This window comes from Antedon mediterranea, chromosome 9 (genome assembly GCF_964355755.1).
Source record: "Antedon mediterranea chromosome 9, ecAntMedi1.1, whole genome shotgun sequence".
In the NCBI taxonomy this organism is placed as follows: domain Eukaryota; kingdom Metazoa; phylum Echinodermata; class Crinoidea; order Comatulida; family Antedonidae; genus Antedon; species Antedon mediterranea.
Genome location: NC_092678.1, coordinates 9,473,720 through 9,493,939, shown reverse-complemented (window position 1 = coordinate 9,493,939; position 20,220 = coordinate 9,473,720). Strand labels below are relative to the sequence as shown.

Here is a 20,220-nt window from a genome sequence, read left to right as displayed (position 1 = left end):
AGACCAAAGAAATGGTAATAGATTTTCGTAATAAATTTAGGGCATCTACTGATATTATTCATTCATTATTGATGGTAATCATGTAGAGATAGATTAAATTTTTCTGAATATTTAGAATATATTAGTAAGAAATTAAATACTCGTATGTAAATGCTTTTAATGTGAGTAACAAAACCATCAATATCTTTTATACGTCAGTTGTTTGTGGGGTTTGGAGTTATTGCTTAACGGGATGGGGAGAAATTGCTTTTAACAAAGATAAAGAATTAATAGATCGTCTGATTAGAAAAGTTAGCAGAATCACTTTTGTCTGTTTGCCTTCAGTTGACTATCTCTACAGAGTAAGGATAACAAATTTGTTTTCTCATATAAAAACTGATGAACTTTATTTCCTCCATGATGTGGTTATCAGTCATACTATCCCTAGGTGGACGTATCATGTGGGGAGAACCCAGTAGACTCCTGCGGTATCTCCCTATAAGCAAATAATAGGTACGGAAGCAATTTATTCCATTCCCGGGGATCATCCTGAACAAACCATACACTTAAGGGTGCCATTAAAGCTTTCCACTAATTCCTCGGTTTGTGGATGGTAGGGAGAAGTAGTACTTTTACGTCAAGAGTCTGAACATACCCTTAATAAGTAATTGTTAGTTGATTTAGACAAAACATGTTTCATCGTTTAATATTTAACATTAATTGTTTGTGTGGTGGTTTAATAACATATGTAGTTGATAAATTATTCATTATTGTACAGTCAACTTTCCTAATACCGGACACCTGGCAGAATATGTTGGATTCTGTAACGGTTTGGTATTTGGAATGTGTTTTTTAACGAGTTTACATCCTGTTCCGCATAGCAGGAAGTCCGCTAAAGTGGATAAGCGTGCAACTATGTAGTGATTGTCTCAGTCAGCTAAATTAAAACAAAAGATTAAACCACATGTGCGGCTGCTTATGAAGCCCCTCAAACGATATGTTATGCATGACTTGGCAAATAAAGCTATCCTGGTCCCATCACCTTATTGAAAATAGACCTGTCTGCTCAGTTTCTGAGTTTTCTGAGTTTCCCTACATGCTTTGGAAAATTCTCTTAATATTAAAAGCTTAGGAATTTGGGGTCTTCTGGTCCTCAAGACAATTCTGGTATTGGGAGAGTGTTCGGTTTTTTCAGTTCAGAGTCCAGTATTTGGAGAGTCGACTATATTATATTCATAGCATGTGTTAATAATGAATTGTTGAAATGTTATACTATTTTAAATGATTTAATAATGGAAATGTTAATTTAAGTTACAAAAAAAGAAAAATAAAATTCTATAAAGTAATTAATGAAAACAGTAGTTTTGTCTTCTATGCAAGGAAAGACCTTTCAAGATGTTATATATGGATCATCAAATCACAGACAGGTTAAACATAATTCTAGCATTCTGTAGCTTAATAGATTATTCAGAAAATTGGCAGAAATAGAACGTGAAGCCAATCCCAAGCATATCCTAACATGGCAGTATTTTAGTTAATGATAAAGCCACCACAACATGCTACCTTATTATTTTCATATGTTTTGATGTTGATTAACATGTAGTTTGAGTTACTTTGAGTTTCTTTCAGAGTCATGGTTTTTAGCAGTCATTATTACAACAAACACATTTAGACCTGGTAAGTTATAACCACACTGTAGCTAGTTTGCAAAAACTATTTTACTTGTAATAGGTTATTTTTATTTCTGCTTTCTCCTTTTTAACACCAACTCTTCTGTATGTATACTCTGAGTATACGCTAATGTTAAATACCCTAAAATAGCAGGGCATTATTTCAAAAAGCTGATCTAAACAAAAGGTTTAGTATAATTTTTACAAATATTGTTATAAATGAAAAAAAAAAAGTTATAAATTATTAATTGACAGTGAATTATTATTTGTACTTGGGTAATATCTATCTATATATAGTTTGTCTATCAGTTGTCTAATAAATATAAACTGAAAACTCTAATATTTTAATATGCCATTAATTTTCCACCAACAGTTAGTTGCTGTTAACATTCTGGATATTCTTCATCATAACATCCTTTTGCAGTTTAAAAGTAAGAGTTTACAATACGTATGTTTTGTATGCATGTGTTTTATTTAATTAAATGTCAAATTAAATAATAATACTGCACAACTTAACGAACTGTGTTGTATCAAATATGAGATGAAATATTTTGTTTCTGTTTTGTTTACTAGTAGGAGTGTTGACTATAATGCTTTGTTCACAATTCAACACAACACCCTTGTTACACGGCTGGTTCCCCCACCTGTGACTTCACATTCTATCTCTGGCACACAACATTATTAGTAAATTACAATGTGGCGTACGATTGAAAACTGTTGAGAACTCCTGCTTTATTATTGGTACCTGTGTTGTTTATTCTGACGCTAGTTATTACTAACTTCCCCCACATTACTGAACTCAGAACAACTGTATTTACATTGTTATACTTTCAGTTTCATCTATGTGGGTTGGTGTTGAAGTCATTAATGATGACAACTATTGTAACTGGTTGCATTTACTGTATTCAGGTAATTCCCAAGGTAATCCATTAATCAATCAAATAAATTTTTATTCCATAATACTTAAAATAAGGTTGTGTTCAGAACATTGTGTGCATGCAGAGATATTAGGACGTCCTCCCTCACTCCTCAACTTGGCAATTTTGATGTATTCTAGTTTCAGATGACCACCGACAACCTACCTAAGGTCAGATCAATCGAAAGGTAGTTTCTACAGAAGTTATTAAGGCAACACAATTACCACCTGCACATTACGTTATAATCAATTTTATTTTTGGTTTTCCTTGTGCAGTGTCATATGTCTTCCTGGAACTTTCTACGACAGAGATGTAATTCTACATCAGAGATTCAGAGCACCTCGGGCCTGCCTGTCTTCCCTGTTGTATACTAGCAATTGTCACTTTTAAAGCAAAAAATGTCATATAATAACATAATGCTGTCTCTTCTCAATCGTGCTCCATTTATGTTATGCTATGGTAGAATCATCTAATTTTATAGCTTCATGTTAGAATTACAAATTATATGGAATTCTCAGGATTAAATTAATTAAAAACTCATCCGATGATCAAATCAAATATTGATACATTAAAGACTTGCTTAATGTAACTTTGGTTGAGATTTAAAGCATTTGTTTTTCTTCTCTTTTGTGGGTATCGCCCACCTTTATTCTTATTTCCCTTATAAAACATTTTCTCTTTATGGTCTTAGGACGTCATTACAGCTTCTTTCGCTGTACCCCCACATTCGTGCTTGTTTTTACATTGATGACCGAATAAATATTATTATTATTTACCTCATAAATTTTGTTTCTGTTTTGCAATACAATGCATAAAGTCTTATTATTTATGTTGTTTTCATATTTTCTTAACAAAATTTAGGAACTTGAGGATTCCACTGGACTAGACAGCATTCCAGGCTGCTACCTTATGCAGTTTAAGGAAGACAGTGAAGTCATAAGTCAAAGTCATGCTGAACATGTCACAAAGTTGTGGAACAACCTGGATGCGTATGACAAAACCGTTAAGCGCAAAGCACGGCATCACGATTACCTCACAAAAGGCAGGTTCAAGAAAAGTAAAACGACTGCTGTAATACCTGGTGTTGAAAGCACTCGACAGTAAGGCAGTTTCCTGCGTTTTTCACTTTGTAGGTTAACAGATGCTTCTTAGGTCAGAACACCGGACCAGCCCAATGGCCGGACTGCAATCGATATATGGAGTGCCTTATTACAAAACTATGTGAAGAGTATCCGTCTACCGTATATATCGGAGGGAAACATTTCCAGCGCTGGCCGCTAATCGGCAAAGGCTACAAAAACATTCGTCGGAAAGTGCTATCAAATGGACACCTGATGTTGTTTGGTAAGCTTCAGCTGATGGAGATAAATCATACGACACTCATCCAGCGGTGAGTTTTAACTTGTTATTGATGTTATTACAGGTACAACAGAACATCAAAGAAGCAAGAGCAGCAAGTTTTGGAATCTGGCATCTCAGCAACAATACCCAAACTTGTCTCTGATAATACCCTACTTGAACCTTTAACCAATCCAGCGGTGCTAAACGATCCTGCAAGCGCTCCATCTCTCACATTTGTCCAACCAAAAAACACTTCCGGCCGAGCAACTCTAGGAAACAGACTGTCGATCCCAGTTCCAGGCGAGATAGCAAACCCACCACCATCAGTCCCTGCGGCTAGTAGTACTCGCATTCCTAGAACTACCCTCTTGTACAGAAAACGAGTGGCTAAAAACATTGGAAACCGATCAAAATGTACAAATCAAGAATGTCTGTGATTGTGTGCTCAAAGTGTAAGCAACCAAGGTTAAATAAGAACCACACTCAGTACTATGGAAATTGGTATTGTGCTGCAACATCTGATGAAGCATGAAAATTGGCTATTGGTTGCCACCCGTCACCATCGTCAAGAGTGGAAAAAAAAACAGCAACAAGAATGATTCCAAATGATTTTTGTAGCCATGGATAGAGTTTTTATACTGTTTCATATATATATATATCTTCTATTTTTTGTTTTGTTCTGTTATTTTATTTTCACTTTTTACAAAATATTTTATATTTTATGCAATTTGGCCATTGGGCCACCATATCTAATGGTTTTCTGAATGTGCAATAAAGTTAATAAAAATAATAATAAAAAAAAAGTTTTTAATGCTGCCAAATCCAAAGAGCAATGGTTAATGTAGTGAATTATTTTGTAATTTTTATATTATTACAATAAGTTTATATAGTTACATTATAATTTACATTAAATCATTCATTGCACTTTGTATTTGAAGGTCCCAAGCCCTTACAAAAAAGCAGAGGGGAAACTTTTGCAATGAAATGTGTACATTAAATTGTGATTTCTATATTCTTGTCATGAGTATTTTATATTTCAAGAGTAATTCCACTATAATTCATTTTAATATGAATCAAATATTTCCTTCCACGAATTCTAATATTTTTGATAAACATGTCTCGTCATATTAAAAAAAAGGATTTTATATTAATATTATTTAATATTTTTATTTATTTAATACATTGATCATTTGATAATCCTCTAAAATGGACAGTTTTTAGTCTGCCGGTATTCAAAACCTCCTAGCTTCATTGGTCAATTGTCCAGTTTCCTCATTATGTTATTACTTTGTATGTATATTTTATGATTTTCCTAATAAATTCAAATCAAATTAATTATTATTTCTTATTTAAATAAATATTTATTGTTCATTGCATAATTCCCAGTCAAATTTAAGCATTTCATGTAATGGAACATTGACACTCTCTGTGTGATGTAATCAATACAATTTTAAATATTGTATTGTGTTTTGTTTCACTCTTGAATTTTTTTTGTCTCTCAAATGATATTTATGGTAGATACGACAGTGTCTTCCTTTTATGAAATCGAAGGTAATGCTTTTAAAATGGTGTTTCAGAAGATTTATTATTTTCTTTACAGTATGTTCTTTACATTAGGGTACACCATGACCATTTCTATCGGGACCATTTCTATCGGCACAGTTTACCTGGCATCAAATGAATATTTTTTAGTTTTTTCTAGTAATTTGATTTGGTTTCGGCTGACCTAATTTGTAAATTTTTTTCTGAAAATTGTTTTTATTGACGATTGTCTATAAGAGTGTTTTTTGTTGGTAAGTAGGGATGCGGCAACAGACATATCAGTGGCCGAAATTCACTGAGCTGTTTATTGAGCTGTTTATTAGCCAATGAGGTTGATGTCCCGATAGCCGCAACACCAAATGTTGATGATTGATAGAAAATACTAATTTACAACAGAAAAACAGAACAACTTGTACGGAATGTAAACTTGATCGATGGCCTCATCCAACAAGACCTTATCCTTATTATTACTCCATGTTATTAAGGGCAGTATAACAATAATAATGTTATTTTCGCCTAGCTAGCAACTAGTCTAGATAGCCTGTGAATATAAATGCTGTGAATACTTTGATAGTATTACTAAAGTACTTGAACATTCAAACTAGGCCTAGACTACTTTATCTAGGCCTACCTACTTCAATTAACTATATAACTATAGGCTAGGCCTACTACTACAGTACTACAATACGACTGGAGGCCCTCTAACTAGCCTGGCTTAAACTTCGGCCTAGCGTAGACATAGCTATGATCCCTACCTCTCCCTTGTTTATTATAAGACAATAAAAAGTACTACATATTATAGTCTAGTCATTTGTTTAATCGTTTACCGAAAAAAGCCATCCTACATGTTTGTTTGGTCCCGTTTGTTTATATTATGATAATTGATCCACGCTGAACCTCCGGGTTCCACTTTTGAATTTGAAGTCCGCAGAATAATGCTCAATAATTCACTATTTACTCATTCCCAAGTCACTAAATTGATCTCCCTTGGTTCACAAATGCACAGTGTCTGACGCCAATAAAAGGAAAGAATAAGTGTAACAGCCAAATTAAAATAAAATCGAAGCAAAATAAGAAAAAAATATCTGTTTACGATAGCGAAATTACGCTAAACCTAATTGCCAATATAGCGTGACGTCTGCGGACCGACGCGATAACCTCAATGTGTGTTGAACCGCAAACAAATATCAATTTCGTTCTGTATGTTACAAAAAGGATATTTCGCGTTCCAAATTTTTTTGTATGGTATAGAAAATCGCATAAATTGTCACTTTTTTGTACAGTTTCAATTAAATCCCTTTGATATGTTATAGAAATATAATCAAAGCATTGCTTCATATAAAGTAAAGTAGTAATTTTGAAGAAATTACGGAATTTAGCATTCACAAACATTGGGTTGACATAACCCTAACGGCTAATTTTATTTATTTACTAGTTTAATTTTTAACAAATTCGATTAAGGCAACATAAAATTGTCGAATTTTAATCAAACAACTCCTAAAAATAAATAAAAATCAGCATAGTTATTAATTAAATCTACTTTATTAAAATAACCAAACTACAGTTATAAAACTATTTAAAAAATATAATAACGAACGAGCCTCCAGTGAAAGGGCGACCTCAATTTAGACGTGCGCTCTTTACATAAAAGGTAATTAATTATAGCCGAAAAACGATAAATTATCGATTTTGACCGAAGAGAATATTTTCTTTGTTGAAAAGTGAGTAGAGAAAAGCATACTTCATACAATTTAATCAAATACATACCAAGTTATAAGTCATGAAAAAATTCAAAAATCATCAAAAGTGCATTCGAGTCTGAGAAATTACGCGTTTTTTACATTTTTTTCAAAAAAGACACGATATTTTTTTTAGTTTTCTTCATTAAAAAAAGAGAGTATATAAATGTATTGTGTATGAAACTCAAAATTTTTACAAAACGATGAATTTTTGTGTAAAATAACGTGTTTTTGGTAAAATCAGCATATGTGCACCTTTAAGTACACACATAAAAATCGCCGCGGAAACCATTTTCCCGATGTCAAATCGGGTTGAAACTCTGGAAAAACGATCTTTTGGTGTTTTTTTACATAGGAAAAATATAAACGTTATATGTTTCCAATGTAAAGTAAATGTTTAAAGGACGATGTTGGTGAATGTGAAATAAAAAATATGACGACCTATCGTTCTTAGAACATTACTCAATTTTTTCCCCAAAACGATATTTTTCATAAAAAACAAGGAAGATAACGTGTAAATCATTAGAGACATGAATGTTAATTAGAGACTTAAATAATCTGTCAGAAAAACGATATTTTACAGACTTTTTATTGAATAGGTAGAGAAAGAGTAATAATTATATGTAAATCAGCATATGTGCAATTCTCATAGTGACAGTCTCGCGGAGAGCAAACATGCACCTGTGCCTATGTCTTACTGTGGAAAGTCCCCCTAGATTATCATCAAATGTGCATGTTTCTCACTGAAAACTGTAGGTGGCCGATGTGCATTTTTGCATGTGCGCTCTGAGGAGGGAGAGATAGATAGATCAGCGAGACAGAGATAGATAGATCAGCGAGAGAGAGATAGATCAGCGTGAGAGAGATAGATAGATCAGCGAGAGAGAGATAGATCAGCGAGAGAGAGATAGATCAGCGAGAGAGAGATAGATAGATCAGCGAGAGAGAGAGAGAGATAGATCATCAAGAGAGAGATAGATCAGCGAGAGAGAGAGATAGATCAGAGAGAGAGAGAGTTAGATCAGCGAGAGAGAGAGAGAGAGAGAGATAGATCAGCGAGAGATAGAGAGAGAGAGGTAGATCAGCGAGAGAGAGATAGATCAGCGAGAGAGAGATAGGTAGATCAGCGAGAGAGAGATAGATAGATCAGCGAGAGTGAGATAGATAGATCGAGGAGAGAGAGATAGATCAGCGAGAGAGAGATAGATCAGCGAGAGAGATAGATCAGCGAGAGAGATAGATCAGCGAGAGAAAGAGATAGATCAGCGAAAGAGAGAGATAGATAGATCAGCGAGAGAGATAGATCAGCGAGAGAGAGAGAGATAGATCAGCGAGAGAGAGATAGATCAGCGAGAGAGAGATAGATAGATCAGCGAGAGAGATAGATCATCGAGAGAGAGATAGATAGATCAGCCAGAGAGAGATAGATCAGCGAGAGAGAGATATATAGATCAGCGAGAGAGAGATAGATAGATCGATCAGCGAGAGAGAGATAGATCAGCGAGAGAGAAATAGATAGACCAGCGAGAGAGAGATAGATCAGCGAGAGAGATAGATAGATCAGCGAGAGAGAGATAGATCCGAGAGAGATAGATAGATCAGCGAGAGAGATATAGATAGATCAGCGGGAGAGAGATAGATAGATCAGCGAGAGAGATAGATCAGCGAGAGAGAGATAGATCAGCGAGAGAGAGATAGATCAGCGAGAGAGAGATAGATCAGTGAGAGAGATATAGTTCAGCGAGAGAGAGATACATCAGCGAGGGAGAGACAGATCAGAGAGACACAGATAGATCAGTGAGAGATAGATAGATCAGCGAGAGAGATAGATAGATCAGCGAGAGAGAGATAGATCATCGAGAGAGAGATAGATTAGCGAGAGAGAGATAGATAGATCAGAGAGAGATAGATAGATCAGCAAGAGAGAGATAGATAGATCAGCGAGACAGAGATAGATAGATCGATCAGCGAGAGAGAGATAGATAGATCAGCGGGAGAGAGATAGATCAGCGTGAGAGAGATAGATAGATCAGCGAGACAGAGATAGATCAGCGAGAGAGAGATAGATAGATCAGCGAGAGAGAGATAGATAGATCGATCAGCGAGAAAGAGATAGATCAGCGAGAGAGAGAGAGATAGATAGATCAGCGTGAGAGAGAGATAGATCAGCGAGAGAGATATAGATAGATCAGCGGGAGAGAGATAGATCAGCGTGAGAGAGATAGATAGATCAGCGAAAGAGAGAGATAGATCAGCGAGAGAGATAGATAGATCGATCAGCGAGAGAGAGATAGATCAGCGAGAGAGAGATAGATAGATCAGCGAGAGAGAGATAGATCAGCGAGAGAGATAGATAGATCAGCGAGAGAGAGAGATAGATCCGCGAGAGAGATAGATAGATCAGCGAGAGAGATATAGATAGATCAGCGGGAGAGAGATAGATCAGCGTGAGAGAGATAGGTAGATCAGCGAGAGAGAGATAGATCGATCAGCGAGAGTGAGATAGATAGATCGAGGAGAGAGAGATAGATCAGCGAGAGAGAGATAGATCAGCGAGAGAGAGATAGATCAGCGAGAGAGATAGATCAGCGAGAGAAAGAGATAGATCAGCGAAAGAGAGAGATAGATAGATCAGCGAGAGAGATAGATCAGCGAGAAACAGATAGATCAGCGAGAGAGAGATAGATCAGCGAGAGAGAGATAGATAGATCAGCGAGAGAGATAGATCATCGAGAGAGAGATAGATAGATCAGCCAGAGAGAGATAGATCAGCGAGGGAGAGATAGATCAGCGAGAGAGAGATATATAGATCAAGTATCAAGTATCAAGTATAATCTTTATTTCTTTCCCACAAGGAGAAAATTTACATTGCTCGTCTTCAAATACATCATAATTACAATATATAAAATAACATGACAATACAACAATACCAATATTAAAAACTCACAACAAGAACATATTATTACATATTATTTCATGGTGCTCATCTGGATGAATGTCGCTGATGTCTCCTGATACCTGTGGGCAGAAAGGAGAAAAGATATCGGTTTGTGTCAGCAGCCGCGGATCGCAATCTTCCAGTACGAGCACTCCTGAGACTGCGAGAGAGAGATAGATAGATCGATCAGCGAGAGAGAGATAGATCAGCGAAAGAGAGATAGATAGATCCGCGAGAGAGAGATAGATCAGCAAGAGAGATAGATAGATCAGCAAGAGGGAGAGATAGATCCGCGAGAGAGATAGATAGATCAGCGAGAGAGATATAGATAGATCAGCGGGAGAGAGATAGATCAGCGTGAGAGAGATAGATAGATCAGCGAGAGAGAGAGAGATAGATCAGCGAGAGAGAGATAGATAGATCGATCAGCGAGAGAGAGAGATAGATCAGAGAGAGAGAGAGATAGATAGATCAGCGAGAGAGATAGATCAGCGAGAGAGAGATAGATCAGCGAGAGAGAGATAGATCAGCGAGAGAGAGATAGATCAGTGAGAGAGATATAGTTCAGCGAGAGAGAGATACATCAGCGAGAGAGAGACAGATCAGCGAGACACAGATAGATCAGTGAGAGATAGATAGATCAGCGAGAGAGAGATAGATCAGCGAGAGAGAGAGATAGATAGATCAGCTAGAGAGAGAGATAGATCAGCGAGAGAGAGATAGATAGATCGATCAGCGAGAGAAAGATAGATCAGCGAGAGAGAGAGATAGATAGATCAGCTAGAGAGATAGATCAGCGAGAGAGAGATAGATCAGCGAGAGAGAGATAGATCAGCGAGAGAGAGATAGATCAGTGAGAGAGATATAGATCAGCGAGAGAGAGATAGATCAGCGAAAGAGAGAGATAGATAGATCAGCGAGAGAGATAGATCAACGAGAGAGAGATAGATCAGCGAGAGAGAGATAGATCAGCGAGAGAGAGAGATAGATCAGCAAGAGAGAGATAGATAGATCAGCGAGAGAGATAGATCATCGAGAGAGAGATAGAGAGATCAGCGAGAGAGAGATAGATCAGCGAGAGAGATAGATCAGCGAGAGAGAGATATATAGATCAGCGAGAGAGAGAGAGATAGATAGATCGATCAGCGAGAGAGATATAGATCAGCGAGAGAGAGATAGATCAGCGAGAGAGAGATAGATAGGTCAGTGAGAGAGAGATAGATCAGCGAGAGAGATAGATAGATCAGCGAGAGAGAGAGATAGATCGGCGAGAGAGATAGATAGATCAGTGAGAGAGAGATAGATAGATCAGCGGGAGAGAGATAGATCAGCGTGAGAGAGATAGATAGATCAGCGAGAGAGAGAGATAGATCAGCGAGAGAGAGAGAGATAGATAGATCGATCAGCGAGAGAGAGATAGATCAGCGAGAGAGAGAAAGATAGATAGATCAGCGAGAGAGATAGATCAGCGAGAGAGAGATAGATCAGCGAGAGAGAGATAGATCAGCGAGAGAGAGATAGATCAGTGAGAGAGATATAGTTCAGCGAGAGAGAGATACATCAGCGAGGGAGAGACAGATCAGAGAGACACAGATAGATCAGTGAGAGATAGATAGATCAGCGAGAGAGATAGATAGATCAGCGAGAGAGAGATAGATCATCGAGAGAGAGATAGATCAGCGAGAGAGAGATAGATAGATCAGAGAGAGATAGATAGATCAGCAAGAGAGAGATAGATAGATCAGCGAGACAGAGATAGATAGATCGATCAGCGAGAGAGAGATAGATAGATCAGCGGGAGAGAGATAGATCAGCGTGAGAGAGATAGATAGATCAGCGAGACAGAGATAGATCAGCGAGAGAGAGATAGATAGATCAGCGAGAGAGAGATAGATAGATCGATCAGCGAGAGAGAGATAGATCAGCGAGAGAGAGAGATAGATAGATCAGCGTGGGAGAGATAGATAGATCAGCGAGAGAGAGATAGATCAGCGAGAGAGAGATAGATAGATCAGCGAGAGAGAGAGAGACAGATCAGCGAGACACAGATAGATCAGCGAGAGAGAGATAGATAGATCAGCGAGAGAGATAGATAGATCAGCGAGAGAGAGATAGATCAGCGAGAGAGAGATAGATCAGCGAGAGAGATAGATAGATCAGCGCGCGAGAGATAGATCAGCGAGAGAGAGATAGATCAGCGAGAGAGAGATAGATAGATCAGCGAGAGAGAGAGAGAGATAGATCAGCAAGAGAGAGATAGATCAGCGAGAGAGAGAGATAGATCAGAGAGAGAGAGTTAGATCAGCGAGAGAGAGAGAGATCAGCGAGAGAGAGATAGATAGATCAGCGAGAGAGAGATAGATAGATCAGCGAGACAGAGATAGATAGATCAGCGAGAGAGAGATAGATCAGCGTGAGAGAGATAGATAGATCAGCGAGAGAGAGATAGATCAGCGAGAGAGAGATAGATCAGCGAGAGAGAGATAGATAGATAAGCGAGAGAGAGAGAGATAGATCATCAAGAGAGAGATAGATCAGCGAGAGAGAGAGATAGATCAGAGAGAGAGAGAGAGTTAGATCAGCGAGAGAGAGAGAGAGAGATAGATAGATCAGCGAGAGATAGAGAGAGAGAGAGGTAGATCAGCGAGAGAGAAATAGATCAGCGAGAGAGAGATAGGTAGATCAGCGAGAGAGATAGATCAACGAGAGAGAGATAGATAAGCGAGAGAGAGATAGATCAGCGAGAGAGAGATAGATCAGCGAGAGAGAGATAGATAGATCAGCGAGAGAGATAGATCATCGAGAGAGAGATAGATAGATCAGCGAGAGAGAGATAGATCAGCGAGAGAGATAGATCAGCGAGAGAGAGATATATAGATCAGCGAGAGAGAGAGATAGATAGATCGATCAGCGAGAGAGATATAGATCAGCGAGAGAGAGATAGATCAGCGAGAGAGAGATAGATAGGTCAGCGAGAGAGAGATAGATCAGCGAGAGAGATAGATAGATCAGCGAGAGAGAGATAGATCGGCGAGAGAGATAGATAGATCAGCGAGAGAGAGATAGATAGATCAGCGGGAGAGAGATAGATCAGCGTGAGAGAGATAGATAGATCAGCGAGAGAGAGAGATAGATCAGCGAGAGAGAGAGAGATAGATAGATCGATCAGCGAGAGAGAGATAGATCAGCGAGAGAGAGAGAGAGATAGATAGATCAGCGAGAGAGATAGATCAGCGAGAGAGAGATAGATCAGCGAGAGAGAGATAGATCAGCGAGAGAGAGATAGATCAGTGAGAGAGATATAGTTCAGCGAGAGAGAGATACATCAGCGAGGGAGAGACAGATCAGAGAGACACAGTTAGATCAGTGAGAGATAGATAGATCAGCGAGAGAGATAGATAGATCAGCGAGAGAGAGATAGATCATCGAGAGAGAGATAGATCAGCGAGAGAGAGATAGATAGATCAGAGAGAGATAGATAGATCAGCAAGAGAGAGATAGATAGATCGATCAGCGAGAGAGAGATAGATAGATCAGCGGGAGAGAGATAGATCAGCGTGAGAGAGATAGATAGATCAGCGAGACAGAGATAGATCAGCGAGAGAGAGATAGATAGATCAGCGAGAGAGAGATAGATAGATCGATCAGCGAGAGAGAGATAGATCAGCGAGAGAGAGAGATAGATAGATCAGCGTGGGAGAGATAGATAGATCAGCGAGAGAGAGATAGATCAGCGAGAGAGAGATAGATAGATCAGCGAGAGAGAGAGAGACAGATCAGCGAGACACAGATAGATCAGCGAGAGAGAGATAGATAGATCAGCGAGAGAGAGAGATAGATCAGCGAGAGAGAGATAGATCAGCGAGAGAGAGATAGATCAGCGAGAGAGATAGATAGATCAGCGCGCGAGAGATAGATCAGCGAGAGAGAGATAGATCAGCGAGAGAGAGATAGATAGATCAGCGAGAGAGAGAGAGAGAGATAGATCAGCAAGAGAGAGATAGATCAGCGAGAGAGAGAGATAGATCAGAGAGAGAGAGTTAGATCAGCGAGAGAGAGAGAGATCAGCGAGAGAGAGATAGATAGATCAGCGAGAGAGAGATAGATAGATCAGCGAGACAGAGATAGATAGATCAGCGAGAGAGAGATAGATCAGCGTGAGAGAGATAGATAGATCAGCGAGAGAGAGATAGATCAGCGAGAGAGAGATAGATCAGCGAGAGAGAGATAGATAGATCAGCGAGAGAGAGAGAGATAGATCATCAAGAGAGAGATAGATCAGCGAGAGAGAGAGATAGATCAGAGAGAGAGAGAGAGTTAGATCAGCGAGAGAGAGAGAGAGAGAGAGAGATAGATCAGCGAGAGATAGAGAGAGAGAGAGGTAGATCAGCGAGAGAGAGATAGATCAGCGAGAGAGAGATAGGTAGATCAGCGAGAGAGAGATAGATAGATCAGCGAGAGTGAGATAGATAGATCGAGGAGAGAGAGATAGATCAGCGAGAGAGAGATAGATCAGCGAGAGAGATAGATCAGCGAGAGAGATAGATCAGCGAGAGAAAGAGATAGATCAGCGAAAGAGAGAGATAGATAGATCAGCGAGAGAGATAGATCAGCGAGAGAGAGAGATAGATCAGCGAGAGAGAGATAGATCAGCGAGAGAGAGATAGATAGATCAGCGAGAGAGATAGATCATCGAGAGAGAGAGATAGATAGATCAGCCAGAGAGAGATAGATCAGCGAGAGAGAGATAGATCAGCGAGAGAGAGATATATAGATCAGCGAGAGAGAGATAGATAGATCGATCAGCGAGAGAGAGATAGATCAGCGAGAGAGAGATAGATAGACCAGCGAGAGAGAGATAGATCAGCGAGAGAGATAGATAGATCAGCGAGAGAGAGATAGACCCGAGAGAGATAGATAGATCAGCGAGAGAGATATAGATAGATCAGCGGGAGAGAGATAGATAGATCAGCGAGAGAGATAGATCAGCGAGAGAGAGATAGATCAGCGAGAGAGAGATAGATCAGCGAGAGAGAGATAGATCAGTGAGAGAGATATAGTTCAGCGAGAGAGAGATACATCAGCGAGGGAAGGACAGATCAGAGAGACACAGATAGATCAGTGAGAGATAGATAGATCAGCGAGAGAGATAGATAGATCAGCGAGAGAGAGATAGATATATGAGAGAGAGATAGATAGATCAGCAAGAGAGAGATAGATAGATCAGCGAGACAGAGATAGATAGATCGATCAGCGAGAGAGAGACTGATAGATCAGCGGGAGAGAGATAGATCAGCGTGAGAGAGATAGATAGATCAGCGAGACAGAGATAGATCAGCGAGAGAGAGATAGATAGATCAGCGAGAGAGAGATAGATAGATCGATCAGCGAGAGAGAGATAGATCAGCGAGAGAGAGAGATAGATAGATCAGCGTGAGAGAGATAGATAGATCAGCGAGAGAGAGATAGATCAGCGAGAGAGAGATAGATAGATCAGCGAGAGAGAGAGAGACAGATCAGCGAGACACAGATAGATCAGCGAGAGAGAGATAGATAGATCAGCGAGAGAGATAGATAGATCAGCGAGAGAGAGATAGATCAGCGAGAGAGAGATAGATCAGCGAGAGAGATAGATAGATCAGCGCGCGAGAGATAGATCAGCGAGAGAGAGATAGATCAGTGAGAGAGAGATAGATAGATCAGCGAGAGAGAGAGAGAGATAGATCAGCAAGAGAGAGAAAGATCAGCGAGAGAGAGAGATAGATCAGAGAGAGAGAGTTAGATCAGCGAGAGAGAGAGAGATCAGCGAGAGAGAGATAGATAGATAAGCGAGAGAGAGATAGATAGATCAGCGAGACAGAGATAGATAGATCAGCGAGAGAGAGATAGATCAGCGTGAGAGAGATAGATAGATCAGCGAGAGAGAGATAGATCAGCGAGAGAGAGATAGATCAGCGAGAGAGAGATAGATAGATCAGCGAGAGAGAGAGAGATAGATCATCAAGAGAGAGATAGATCAGCGAGAGAGAGAGATAGATCAGAGAGAGAGAGAGAGAGTTAGATCAGCGAGAGAGAGAGAGAGAGAGAGAGAGAGATCAGCGAGAGATAGAGAGAGAGAGAGGTAGATCAGCGAGAGAGAGATAGATCAGCGAGAGAGAGATAGGTAGATCAGCGAGAGAGAGATAGATAGATCAGCGAGAGTGAGATAGATAGATCGAGGAGAGAGAGATAGATCAGCGAGAGAGAGATAGATCAGCGAGAGAGATAGATCAGCGAGAGAGATAGATCAGCGAGAGAAAGAGATAGATCAGCGAAAGAGAAAGATAGATAGATCAGCGAGAGAGATAGATCAGCGAGAGAGAGAGATAGATCAGCGAGAGAGAGATAGATCAGCGAGAGAGAGATAGATAGATCAGCGAGAGAGATAGATCATCGAGAGAGAGATAGATAGATCAGCCAGAGAGAGATAGATCAGCGAGAGAGAGATAGATCAGCGAGAGAGAGATATATAGATCAGCGAGAAAGAGAGATAGATAGATCGATCAGCGAGAGAGAGATAGATCAGCGAGAGAGAGATAGATAGACCAGCGAGAGAGAGATAGATCAGCGAGAGAGATAGATAGATCAGCGAGAGAGAGATAGACCCGAGAGAGATAGATAGATCAGCGAGAGAGATATAGATAGATCAGCGGGAGAGAGATAGATAGATCAGCGAGAGAGATAGATCAGCGAGAGAGAGATAGATCAGCGAGAGAGAGATAGATCAGCGAGAGAGAGATAGATCAGTGAGAGAGATATAGTTCAGCGAGAGAGAGATACATCAGCGAGGGAGAGACAGATCAGAGAGACACAGATAGATCAGTGAGAGATAGATAGATCAGCGAGAGAGATAGATAGATCAACGAGAGAGAGATAGATCATCGAGAGAGAGATAGATCAGCGAGAGAGAGATAGATAGATCAGAGAGAGATAGATAGATCAGCAAGAGAGAGATAGATAGATCAGCGAGACAGAGATAGATAGATCGATCAGCGAGAGAGAGATAGATAGATCAGCGGGAGAGAGATAGATCAGCGTGAGAGAGATAGATAGATCAGCGAGATAGAGATAGATCAGCGAGAGAGAGATAGATAGATCAGCGAGAGAGAGATAGATAGATCGATCAGCGAGAGAGAGATAGATCAGCGAGAGAGAGAGATAGATAGATCAGCGTGAGAGAGATAGATAGATCAGCGAGAGAGAGATAGATCAGCGAGAGAGAGATAGATAGATCAGCGAGAGAGAGAGAGACAGATCAGCGAGACACAGATAGATCAGCGAGAGAGAGATAGATAGATCAGCGAGAGAGATAGATAGATCAGCGAGAGAGAGATAGATCAGCGAGAGAGAGATAGATCAGCGAGAGAGATAGATAGATCAGCGCGCGAGAGATAGATCAGCGAGAGAGATAGATCAGTGAGAGAGAGATAGATAGATCAGCGAGAGAGAGAGAGATAGATCAGCAAGAGAGAGAAAGATCAGCGAGAGAGAGAGATAGATCAGAGAGAGAGAGTTAGATCAGCGAGAGAGAGAGAGATCAGCGAGAGAGAGATAGATAGATAAGCGAGAGAGAGATAGATAGATCAGCGAGACAGAGATAGATAGATCAGCGAGAGAGAGATAGATCAGCGTGAGAGAGATAGATAGATCAGCGAGAGAGAGATAGATCAGCGAGAGAGAGATAGATCAGCGAGAGAGAGATAGATAGATCAGCGAGAGAGAGAGAGATAGATCATCAAGAGAGAGATAGATCAGCGAGAGAGAGAGATAGATCAGAGAGAGAGAGAGAGTTAGATCAGCGAGAGAGAGAGAGAGAGAGAGAGATAGATCAGCGAGAGATAGAGAGAGAGAGGTAGATCAGCGAGAGAGAGATAGATCAGCGAGAGAGAGATAGGTAGATCAGTGAGAGAAAGATAGATAGATCAGCGAGAGTGAGATAGATAGATCGAGGAGAGAGAGATAGATCAGCGAGAGAGAGATAGATCAGCGAGAGAGATAGATCAGCGAGAGAGATAGATCAGCGAGAGAAAGAGATAGATCAGCGAAAGAGAGAGATAGATAGATCAGCGAGAGAGATAGATCAGCGAGAGAGAGAGATAGATCAGCGAGAGAGAGATAGATCAGCGAGAGAGAGATAGATAGATCAGCGAGAGAGATAGATCATCGAGAGAGAGATAGATAGATTAGCCAGAGAGAGATAGATCAGCGAGAGAGAGATAGATCAGCGAGAGAGAGATATATAGATCAGCGAGAGAGAGAGATAGATAGATCGATCAGCGAGAGAGAGATAGATCAGCGAGAGAGAGATAGATAGACCAGCGAGAGAGAGATAGATCAGCGAGAGAGATAGATAGATCAGCGAGAGAGAGAGATAGATCGGCGAGAGAGATAGATAGATCAGCGAGAGAGAGATAGATAGATCAGTGGGAGAGAGATAGATCAGCGTGAGAGAGATAGAAAGATCAGCGAGAGAGAGATAGATCAGCGAGAGAGAGATAGATAGATCGATCAGCGAGAGAGAGATAGATCAGCGAGAGAGAGAGAGATAGATAGATCAGCGAGAGAGATAGATCAGCGAGAGAGAGATAGATCAGCGAGAGAGAGAGATAGATCAGCGAGAGAGAGAGATAGATCAGTGAGAGAGATATACATCAGCGAGAGAGAGACAGATCAGCGAGACACAGATAGATCAGCGAAAGAGAGAGAGATAGATCAGCGAGAGAGAGATAGATCAGTGAGAGAGAGATAGATCAGCGAGAGAAAGATAGATAGATCAGCGCAAGAGAGATAGATCAGCGAGAGAGAGATAGATCAGCGAGAGAGAGATAGATCAGCGAGAGAGAGATAGATCAGCGAGAGAGAGAGAGATAGATCAGAGAGAGAGATAGTTAGATCAGCGAGAGAGAGATAGATCAGCGAGAGAGAGATAGATCAGAGAGAGAGTTAGATCAGCGAGAGAGAGATAGATCAGCGAGAGAGAGATAGATCAGCGAGAGAGAGAGAGATAGATCAGCGAGAGAGAGATAGATCAGCGAAAGAAAGAGAGATAGATCAGCGAGAGAGAGATAGATCAGCTAGAGAGAGAGAGATAGATCAGCGAGAGAGAGAGAGATCAGCGAGAGAGAGATAGATAGATCAGCGAGAGAGAGATAGATAGATCAGCGAGACAGAGATAGATAGATCAGCGAGAGATAGATAGATCAGCGAGAGAGAGATAGATCAGCGAGAGAGAGATAGATCAGCGAGAGAGAGATAGATCAGCGAGAGAGAGATAGATAGATCATCAAGAGAGAGATAGATCATCGAGAGAGAGATAGATAGATCAGCGAGAGAGAGATAGATCAGCGAGAGAGATAGATCAGCGAGAGAGAGATATATAGATCAGCGAGAGAGAGAGATAGATAGATCGATCAGCGAGAGAGATATAGATCAGCGAGAGAGAGATAGATCAGCGAGAGAGAGATAGATAGATCAGCGAGAGAGAGATAGATCAGCGAGAGAGATAGATAGATCAGCGAGAGAGAGATAGATCGGCGAGAGAGATAGATAGATCAGCGAGAGAGAGATAGATAGATCAGCGGGAGAGAGATAGATCAGCGTGAGAGAGATAGATAGATCAGCGAGAGAGAGAGATAGATCAGCGAGAGAGAGAGAGATAGATAGATCGATCAGCGAGAGAGAGATAGATCAGCGAGAGAGAGAGAGAGAGATAGATAGATCAGCGAGAGAGATAGATCAGCGAGAGAGAGATAGATCAGCGAGAGAGAGATAGATCAGCGAGAGAGAGATAGATCAGTGAGAGAGATATAGTTCAGCGAGAGAGAGATACATCAACTAGGGAGAGACAGATCAGAGAGACACAGATAGATCAGTGAGAGATAGATAGATCAGCGAGAGAGATAGATAGATCAGCGAGAGAGAGATAGATCATCGAGAGAGAGATAGATCAGCGAGAGAGAGATAGATAGATCAGAGAGAGATAGATAGATCAGCAAGAGAGAGATAGATAGATCAGCGAGACAGAGATAGATAGATCGATCAGCGAGAGAGAGATA

The 20,220-nt window shown here is 40.1% G+C and overlaps 1 long non-coding RNA gene across 1 annotated transcript; it reads left to right on the top strand.

Moving 5' to 3' along the window:
• The first annotated feature begins 686 nt into the window (after nucleotides 1-686).
• Nucleotides 687-5,274, top strand: LOC140059199 (uncharacterized). The gene is made up of 5 exons (XR_011847139.1): nucleotides 687-1,656; nucleotides 2,023-2,080; nucleotides 2,484-2,570; nucleotides 3,428-3,910; nucleotides 3,990-5,274. It is a non-coding gene; the product is annotated as an uncharacterized lncRNA (long non-coding RNA).
• The last annotated feature ends 14,946 nt before the right edge of the window (nucleotides 5,275-20,220 follow it).